The 10,393-nt window shown below is 35.6% G+C and overlaps 1 pseudogene; it reads left to right on the top strand.

The window, feature by feature from the left end:
- The first annotated feature begins 520 nt into the window (after positions 1-520).
- On the top strand, positions 521-1,213 carry LOC114224581 (calmodulin pseudogene; annotated as a pseudogene).
- Positions 1,214-10,393: the final 9,180 nt, after the last annotated feature.

Genomic DNA, 10,393 nt, shown 5'->3' with positions numbered 1-10,393 from the left:
TAACCCCAGTGATTTCTATTTAGGAGTAGTGTAATAAGTACTGGTTGAATGGGTAAATAAACAGATTTTTTTTTTTGTCCTAAACAGGAGACAATATATATTACAATTTTGTTGATGATCATTCCCACCAAGTCCTCTGTACTTGAGCTATCTACAGTGTCATATTGTGATAGATGGGTACATTATAATTTATATTTACCAATGCACAGGAGTAATCATTTGCCTTACAAGAATATATACATGTGTGTGATTTTATTTCAATTATTGATTTACTCCTCTGTATCTTTTATGATAGAGTTCCTTGTGGACAAAGAACTTAGGTTTTATGAAAATTTAGTATCTAGCATAGTATCTTGTATGTATGAGTCATTCAAAAATTGATTGCTGATGAATAAATAAATAGATTTTTTTAATAAAAAACTTATTCACACATTAAAAAAAAAAGGCAATAGAGTCCGAGTGGGGCAAACAAGCTGAGTGGTTGTGTGGTCGCTTCTTGGAGACCAGTAATGCTTACAGCATGGCTGACCAACTGACTCAAGAGCAGATTGCAGAATTCAAAGAAGCTTTTCCACTATTTGACAAGGATGGTGATGGAACTATAACAACAAAGGAATTGGGAACTGTAATGAGGCCTTTTGGGCAAAATCCCACAGAAGCAGAGTTATAGGACATGATTAATGAAGTGGATGCTGATGGTAATGGCACAATTGACTTCCTGCAATTTCTGACAATGATGGCAAGAAAAATGAAAGACACAGACAGTGAAGAAGAAATTAGAGAAACATTCCATGTGTTTGATAAGAATGGCAATGGCAATATTAGTGCAGCAGAGTTTTGCCATGGGATGACAAATCTGGGAGAGAAGTTAACAGATGAAGAGGTTGATGAAATGATCAGGGAAGCAGTTATTGATGGTGATGGTCAAGTAAACTATGAAGGGTTTGTACAAATGATGACAGCAAAGTGAAGACATTGTACAGAATGTGTTAAATTTCTTGTACAAAATTGTTTATTTGCCTTTTCTTTGATTGTAACTTATCTGTAAAAGGTTCCCCCCTGCTGTCAAAAAATATGCATGTATAGTCATTAGGACTTCATTCCTCCATGTTTTCTTCCCTTATCTTACTGTCATTGTCCTGAAACCTTATTTTAGAAAATTGATCAAGTAACATGTTGCATGTGGCTTACTCTGGATATATCTAAGCCCTTCTGCACAACTAAACTTAGACGGAGTTGGTCAAATGAGGGAACATCTGGATTATGCCTTTTTTTTAAGTAGTTTTCCTTAGGAACTGTCAGCATGCTGTTGTTGAAGTGTGGAGTTGTAACTCTGCATGGACTATGGACCGTCAACAATGTGTACTTAAAAGTTGCACTATTGCAAAATGGGTGTATTATCCAGGTACTCATACACTATTTTTTTGTACTGCTGGTCCTGTACCAGAAACATTTTATTTTATTGTTACTTGCTTTTTAAACTTTGTTTAGCCACTTAAAGAAAATCTGCTTATGACACAATTTGCCTCAAATCCATTCCAAGTTGTATATTTGTTTTCCAATAAAAAAATTACAATTTAAAAAAAAAGAGGCAATAAATGATGCTGGAACAACTAGGAAATCACATGAAAAAAGTTGTCTAAACACAGACCTTACACATTTCACAAAAATTAACTCAAAATGGATCCTAAGCCTGCATGCAAAATGTACAACTATAAAACTCCTAGAAGAGAACATAGGAGAAAACCTAGATGACCTCTCATTTGGTGATGACTTTTTACATATAACACCAAAGGCAAGATCCATGAGAGAAAAGATTGATAAGTTGGACTCCATTAAAATTAAAAAGTTCTCTGTGTGGGACACTGTCAAAAGAATGAAAAGACCAAAACAAACAAACAAAAAACAAAAAAAGCAAAAAGAAAAGACAAGCCACAGAGCACAGATTGGGAGAAAATATTTCCAAGACTTCCTTGCTAAAATACCATTATTCAGAACACACAAAGAACTCTTAAAACTCAACAATGAGAAAACAAACAACCTTTTTAAAACATGGGCCCAAGGCCTTAACAGACACCTCACCAAAGAAAATATACGAATGACAAATAAACATATGAAAAGATCATATGTCATTGGGAAATGCAAAGTAAAACAACGAGGTACCACCACACACTTATTAAAATGTTCAAAATCCAGAACACTGACAACACCAAGTTCTGGTGAAGATGTGAAACAACAGGAACTCTTTTTCATTGTTGGTGAGAATATAAAATGGTACAGTCACTTTGGAAGACAGTTTGCAGTTTCTTTTTTTTTTTAATTTAAGTTTATTTTATTATGTTTTTTAGTCACCATACAATACATCATTAGTTTTTGATGTAGTGATCAATTGTTGATGTAGTGATTCATTGTTTTCGTATAACACCCCATGCTTCATGCAGTACGTGCCCTCCTTAATACCCATCACCAGGCTAATCCATCCCCCCATCCCCCTCCCCTCTAGAACCCTCAATTTGTTTCTCAGAGTTTGTTTCTCATGGTTCATCTCTACCTCTGATTCCCCCCCTTCATTTTTCCCTTCCTTCTCCTAATGTCCTCCATGCTATTCTTATGTTCCACAAATAAGTGAAACCATATGATAATTGACTTTCTCTGCTTGACTTATTTCACTTAGCATAATCTCCTCCCGTCCCATCCATGTTGATGTAAAAGTTGGGTATTTATCCTTTCTGATGGCTGAGTAATATTCCATTGTATATATGGACCACATCTTCCTTATCCATTCATTTGTCAAAGGGCATCTCGCTCTTTCCACAATTTGGCTATTGTGGACATTGCTGCTATGAACACTGGGGTGCATATGACCCTTCTTTTCACTACATCTGTGTCTTTGGGGTAAATACCCAGTAGTGGAATTGCTGGGTCATAGGGTAGCTTTATTTTTAATTTTTTGAGGAACCTCCACACTGTTTTCCAAAGTGGCTATACCAACTTGCATTCCTACCAATAGTTTAAGAGAGTTCCTCTTTCTCCACAACCTCTCTAACATTTGTTGTTTCTTGCCTTGTCAATTTTTGCCATTCTAACTGGTGTAAGGTGGTGTCTCAATGTGGTTATGATTTGAATTTCCCTGATGACTAATGATGATGAACATTTTTTCATGTGTCTGTTAGCTATTTGTATGTCTTCTTTGGAGAAGTGTCTGTTCATGTCTTCTGCCCATTTTTTTAGTTGATTATTTGTTTTTTGGGTGTTGAGTTTGAGAAGTTCTTTATAGATCTTGGAAATCAGCCCTTTGTCTGTAGTGTCATTTGCAAATATCTTCTCCCATTCTGTGGGTTGCCTCTTTTTTGTTGACTGTTTCCTTTGCTGTGCAGAAGCTTTTTATCTTGATGAAGTCCCAAAAGGTCATTTTTGCTTTTGTTTCACTAACATTTGGAGATGTATCTTGAAAGCAGTTGTTGTGGCCGATGTCAAAGAGGTTACTGCCTACGTTCTCTAGGATTTTGATGGATTCCTGTCTCACATTGAGGTCTTTCATCCATTTGAGTTTATCTTTGTGTATGGTGTTAGAGAATGGTCAAGTTTCATTCTTCTGTATATAGCTGTCTCATTTTCCCAGCACCGTTTATTGAAGAGACTGTATTTTTCCATTGCATATTTTTTCCTGCTTTGTCTAAGATTATTTGGCCATAGAGTTGAGGGTCCATATCTGGGCTTTCTATTCTGTTCCATTGGTCTATATGTCTGTTTTTGAGCCAGTACTGTGCTGTCTTGGTGATCACTGCTTTGTAATATAGCTTGAAATCAGGCAATGTGATGCCCCCAGCTTTGTTTTTCTTTTTCAATATTTCCTTGGCAATTCGGGGTCTTTTCTGATTCCATACAAATTTTAGGATGGTTTGTTCTAGCACTTTGAAAAAAGTCACTGGAATTTTGATCGGGATGGCGTTGAAGGTATAGATTGCTCTGGGTAGCATAGACATTTTAACAATGTTTATTCTTCTGATCCATGATCATGGAATGTTTTCCATCTTTTTGTGTCTTCTTCAATTTCTTTCATGAGTGTTCTGTAGTTCCTAGAGTATGGATCCTTTAACTCTTGGTTAGATTTATTCTGAGGTATCTTATGGTTTTTGGTGCTATTGTAAATGGAATTGTTTCTCTAATTTCTCTTTCTACAGTTGCTTTGTTAGTGTATAAGAAAGCAACTGATTTCTGTGCATTGATTTTGTATCCTGCCACATTCCTGAATTGCTGTATGAGTTCTAATAATTTGGGGGTGGAGTCTTTTGGATTTTCCGCATAAAGTATCGTGTCATCTGCGAAGAGAGAGAGTTTGACTTCTTCTTTGCCAATTTGAATACCTTTCATTTCTTTTTGTTGTCTGATTCAGTTTGCAGTTTCTTGTAAAACTAAACATACTCTTACCATACAATCCACTGTTATATGTGCCTTGGTATACCCAAAAGGGTTGAAAATTTACATTCACACAAAAACCTGCTCACAAATGTTTATATCAACTTTATTCATAATTGCCCAAGTTTGGAGGAGACCAAGATGTACTTTAGTATGTAAATGAATAAACTGTGGTACACCCAGACATTGGGATATTATCCAGCACACACCCATACACAAAAGCTATCCAGCCAAGAAAATACATGGAAGAAACTTAAGTGTACATTACTATGTGAAAGAAGCCAATGCTAAATAATTTCAACTATATTATATTTATATATGACATTCTGGGAAAAGCAAAGCTATGGAGATAGTAAAAAGATCAGTAGTTGCCAGGGTTTGGGGCAGGGGGAGCAGAGAGGATTTTAGGACAGTAAATTACCCTTTATGAAACTACAATGGTACATGATCATTTATACAGATGTATGTCATTATAAATTTGTCCAGTCCCATAGAATGTACTACACCAACAGTGACTCTTGTGATAACACGTGTCAGTGTCAATGTAGGTTTATCAGGTGGCTCAAACGTACCATTCTGGTCAGAATGTTGATAATCAAGGAGGCTATGTTTGTGTTGGGCGCAGGTGGTATATGGGAAATTTTGGTACTCTCTGCACAATTTTGCTGTGAACCTGAAACTACTCTAAAAAATAGTCAATAAAAAAAAGAAGAAAGGAACTTTCTTGTATGTTGGTGCCCACTGAATATAATCCATACTATATAGATTATAAAACATATTCACACAGAAAATTTTATTTTCCCTTATGATAAACCAATTAAGCATAAAGTACAGATGTTATTAACCATTTCCTTCACTTGTAATTGCTCTACATTTATGCTGCTGTTAACCAGTCTTTCTATTACTGTTAAATGTTAACTTTTGGCAAACCTTTAGCTGCATAATAAATGCATACAAATGGATGGATTGATAATTAGCTGAAAACTTATAGCTTGATCACACTATTAAAGTTATAATAAGAACAATAGTTAACATGTATTGACTATGCAGTAAAAATTGTGCTAAATGCTCAATATGGTCTCATTTATTTTTCTTAACAACTATGTATAGGTTATATAAGTATTTGTATTTTCACATAAGGAAATTGAAGTATAGAAACATCAAGTAATTTACAGAAAGCTACACAGTAAGCAGTTAGAACCAGGGTTTGAACCCATGTGTTCATTCCATTATGCTTCTAAATACCATAATATAATGTCACCCTGTTTGCAAAAATAATCATTAAATATTATTGAAAGCATGATAATTTGCTAAGTATTCTAAATCAGACACTGTCTAACCTTTTAATGGTTTATAGTCCAAAATGCCCATTGTGCAAATGAAGAACAACATGTAGGTGGAGTTTGTATTGGCCTAAATAGCTTGTTTTACATGACAGTATGAAATTAAATAATTGCAATGATTTAAATTCCACTGACTTATATCTCCCCTGCTATTGTAATAGACTAACAACCTACAGGGTCCTCTTTTCACTCATCACTACTTCCAGGAATCCCCAAGGGTGTTAAATATGTTCATTAACCTATCTTCTCCCCTCAGATATTGGCAGTTGTGATGGCTAATTTTTTGTGTCAACTTTGAGAGTGTTTTTGAATGAAATTAACACTTACATTTGTGAACTTTGGGTAAAGCAGAATGCCCTCCATAGTGTAGGTAGGCCTTTTCAGAAGGCCTGAATAGAACAAAAAGACTGGTTTCCCCAAGCAGAAGAAAATTCTCCAGTATGTTGCCTTTGGACTTCATCTGCACCATCAGCTCTCCTGGGTCTGCAGCCTGCCTTCCCACACTGCAGATTTTGGACTTCAGTCTCCATAATCATTTGGACAATTCCATATAATAAATCTTTTCTTTTATCTTCTTTCTTTTCTCTTTTCTTCTTTTCCTGTCTTCCTTCCTTCCTTTCTTCCTTCCTTCCTCCCTTATCTGGAGAACCCTGACTAATATACCAGTGACCTAGCCTGTCATGGTGACATACCTACATGGTGATGTATGACAAACTGTAGCAAAAGGCCACTCCCTCTCATGCAGTATTCTGCTGGAGAGCTCCCAAAGCAGACCTGCTTGTAACCCAGTGTTTTATATAGATTTTCTGTACAGTTTTTTTTACAGTCCTTTTTCTCCTTGGGATAAATGAGATTGGGCTGGAAGTACTCATCATGGTGTAATCAGAATCATGACTGCCCTTCAACAATGACTCTAAACAGTTAACTCTCATGCATGGCTACTTCTCTTGGGATGAGTTATTTCCCTCTGTTACTGGCAGGTTGGTGTGTTACACTCTTTTTCCAAGACATGCTTCAGATATTTCTGTTCCCTAGAAGAGTTCTTTCCTAAGGATCACTTCAGATGCCTCACAAAGAAAATTTTCTTAGGAATGTCCCACCAGGACTCTAAGAAAGCCAAGTATGTCTGAATCTCAGCAAAGGCAATATTACCCAACAAAGTTAATATTTCTGCAGTATGCTATACTGCAGAAATATTTCTTACTTTTGTTCTAATTCCCAAGGCATTCATATTCTCTGGAAAAATTAACCTTCATGTATCCTATATGATGTATCATTTTTCCATTTGACACAATGATATAAATGATGTATTGATACAAATGATGTATCATTTTTCCATTTGACCAGCTGGCAATGCACACAAAACACTGGAAGTTCCACTAACTTCACTTACGAACATGGAGAACTATAATTTTACCCAAATTGTGTCTATATAGGAGGAGTCTTCTGCATGAAGGGTAAGGACAAATTCTGTTCTATGAGGGAGTGATTTGATAAACATGTATGATGTGTCATCTGACCAGTAAGCACATATTTATGTGGACAATGAGGCAGAATGTGATATCTGAAGTGTCCCAAAAAATCTGACCTACACACTAATATTAGTCATCACTCTGTGAAAAGATGAGATTAGGAAGAAAAAGTAAGAATAGAAGAACATACAATCTAAAACAAAAGTTCTGTTTAATTTTTTGAGACAGTGAACAATGACAACTAATTAGGGTTTAATGTTTAACTAGGTAAGGTCACAGCTGAATTTTTGATTTTCCTCCTATTATTAAGTCTTCTATAAAGAAGACTATAAAAGTCTTCTATTAAATTTAGAACCTATTTGAGGATCAGAGAAGAAAATGCACTTAGCACTCCAGGGGATAAAAAGAAGATTCTCCAGACATTAAGGTAACTTTACTATACCTACTCATTATCTGTCTTACAACAATAGCCACCTAGTCAGTGACTCATCCAAACCAAATGTGCAAAGTGTGCAACAAACTCTGAATAGATCAAAGACTTGTACTCCATTTGCTGGTATTAACATACAGATGTTAAAGTTGAGGAAATAGAAAATAAAAAGTGATGGAAAATTTACTACAGTTGTTGGCTGTAAGGAGTTTCCAAGTGAGCCAACCTCAGTCATCTGTTGTTCAAACAAATGTACTCTATTATGCCCCTAGAGCTATGTCTACTGGCCTGAAGGATGCCCTCCAGGTGATCTCAGGAGATAACAATAATTCAGGTCTGTCTGTGAGTTAAGATAAATTTCTACCACATTAATATTGGATGTGTCAGTATTTAACTGATATTATGGAGGAAGCATTTTCTTTTTACTGAATTCTTTGTTCATTTTTAAATCTCAAAGTATTATTGTTATAATTACAAGCAAAAATTATTAGCTAGAGAACGCCCCCCCTTTTTTTAAAGAAAAAGGCTGTTTATGATTCTGTGGGCTAAAACTTCCACATCTAAAAGTTACCCTTCAAGTTAATGATACTAAGTTTTCTTAATAACAACTTACCGACAGTATGTTAGTTTTGAACATCTTAGAGTTAATTTTGAACCAGTATATTTAATACACATTGATAGATTTTTCAGCTCAGGTCATGATCCTGGGGTTCTGGAATCAAACCCCACATTGGGCTCTCTGCTCAGCAGGGAGCCTGCTTCTCCCTCTCCTTGTGCCTACCCACCCCTGCTCATGCTCTCTCTCAAATGAATAAATAAAAACAAATTTTTTAAAAAAAGAATAGCATTTCAGTGTAGCCTAAACAATAACTTTCTTTGGTACACCTGGGTGGTTCAGTTGGTTAAGCACTGACTCTTGGTTTCTGCTCAGGTCATGATCTCATGGGTCATGAGATAGAGCCCTATGTCGGGCTCTGTGCTCTGCGTGTCCCTCTCCCTCTGTTCCATTCTCTCTCTCTCTCAAATAAATAAATAAAATTTTTTTTAAAAAACCTTTCTTTTATATTGTAACAGAAGTTATTTATTGTTCCAATATGTTAAAATTTTCTTATTCTCTTTACCTGCATCAAGGGTACTCAGGTACGTCCTTTGCATTATTTTTCTTCTCCATATATATTTTCCAGTCTTTCATGGTTTTAATGTTTCCATTCAAATGCTCAGTCTTACAATCCATAACTATTTTAATTATACAACAATACTAATCATCAGAAGGATTAGCAAGTAAAAAAATAATATTTCTGCAAATGGGAAATAGTACCAAAACATCCCATTTTACCCCTCATCACATTCCTCTTAGTATTTATTTTTGGATCCTTTGAAATAATCCTCTCATGCTCTAGGGCAAGCACTATTGGTCACCTACCTAATAGTCATTCTTCCCCAATTTTTCTTTGTTAATCTAACCACAAATTTACTTAGACCTCAGGTGGCCACCTGCTTTAGAAAAAGGGGATGCTCTTCAGACCTAGCTAGAGGATGAATCTTGATTACTGAATATCATGGCAATTCTAGTCCTCTCAAGCCTGAATTAAGAAGGATTTAAGAAGGATTTTGTTATATAAGGACAGTGTTGAGGAAATCTAGGGACCTCTGGAAAAGATCTCATCCTTCTTAAGAATACATCCTCTTTGCCTCTTTTGACATTTCAATGGTTGTGTGAGGATGGGATGCTGAAAGCTCATCAGTAATACCAAAAAGAGTCAAGTCTAAGGACATTAGCTGACAGGAAGATGATGCTTGCTCAGAAAGATTAGAGGAATTGGGTGTTTGATGATTTCATTTAGCCATTGATTTAATGAATTCTGGAAACTCCTCCCTTGGGACTCTTGTTGCATGGGGTCATGTGGTCCCTATTGTCTAAGCAGTTCTGAGTTGGGAACAGTACTACTTGAGGCTGGAACAATTCTAATTGATACATCTTACATTTAGGACCCATGCATATTTATTATTTGCTTTCACTTTAGCTCCAGGACCTTGAATTTTTGAAAGGAAATGTTAAATCCCTGCTCTCAGAGAGACCAAACATTCTTCCACATAACCATTGGTGAGGAGCTACAGGGCACATTCTGAAAGAATATGTACTGTTTTTTAGGTATTAAATCTGAAATTAGGAATTCCCATCCAACTTTGGTAACTATACAGTTAAGCACTACATTTTAAAATGTAGAAGAGTGACTACTGTTGAAATAATTAGATTTTAATTTTGGATATCATCTTAGAAGAGTTAAAATTACCTTTATATATACATATTATTATACATTCCTTATCTTATAAATACTTCAGACTAATCTATAATCTGTGTCAATATTATGCAAATGCTGAGATTTGTAACCTAGATATCTCACTAAATTTTCAGAGAACAACTAGGAAACTGCAAAATTTCTTGTTAGAACAGATGGTCTTTTGATTAATTCTCTAGTGAATAATTCTACCTCTGTTGAGTCATTTTAACAAGAAAGTGTTTAAGTGTTCCACCAGTTGGCTGGTCAAATTAGCAACAGGCACCAGTTAAGGTGTAAACCACAAGCATAAATCCACCTAGTGACCCATGAGCAAGTGAAACTATATCTGCAAGAGTCTTTCTAATAGAGAAGATAGTGCTTAAAGATTTCAGAAAGCAGCATGACAAGTTGCTTTAAATTCCTAGCCAATGACAATTATTATATACA

The sequence above is a fragment of the Eumetopias jubatus genome, unplaced genomic scaffold, assembly GCF_037043125.1.
Source record: "Eumetopias jubatus isolate StellerSeaLion01/CBP00866 unplaced genomic scaffold, mEumJub1_p1.0 scaffold_3, whole genome shotgun sequence".
NCBI lineage: Eukaryota > Metazoa > Chordata > Mammalia > Carnivora > Otariidae > Eumetopias > Eumetopias jubatus.
Note: the sequence above shows the minus strand (reverse complement) of the source record. Positions and strands in the feature narration are given on the sequence as shown.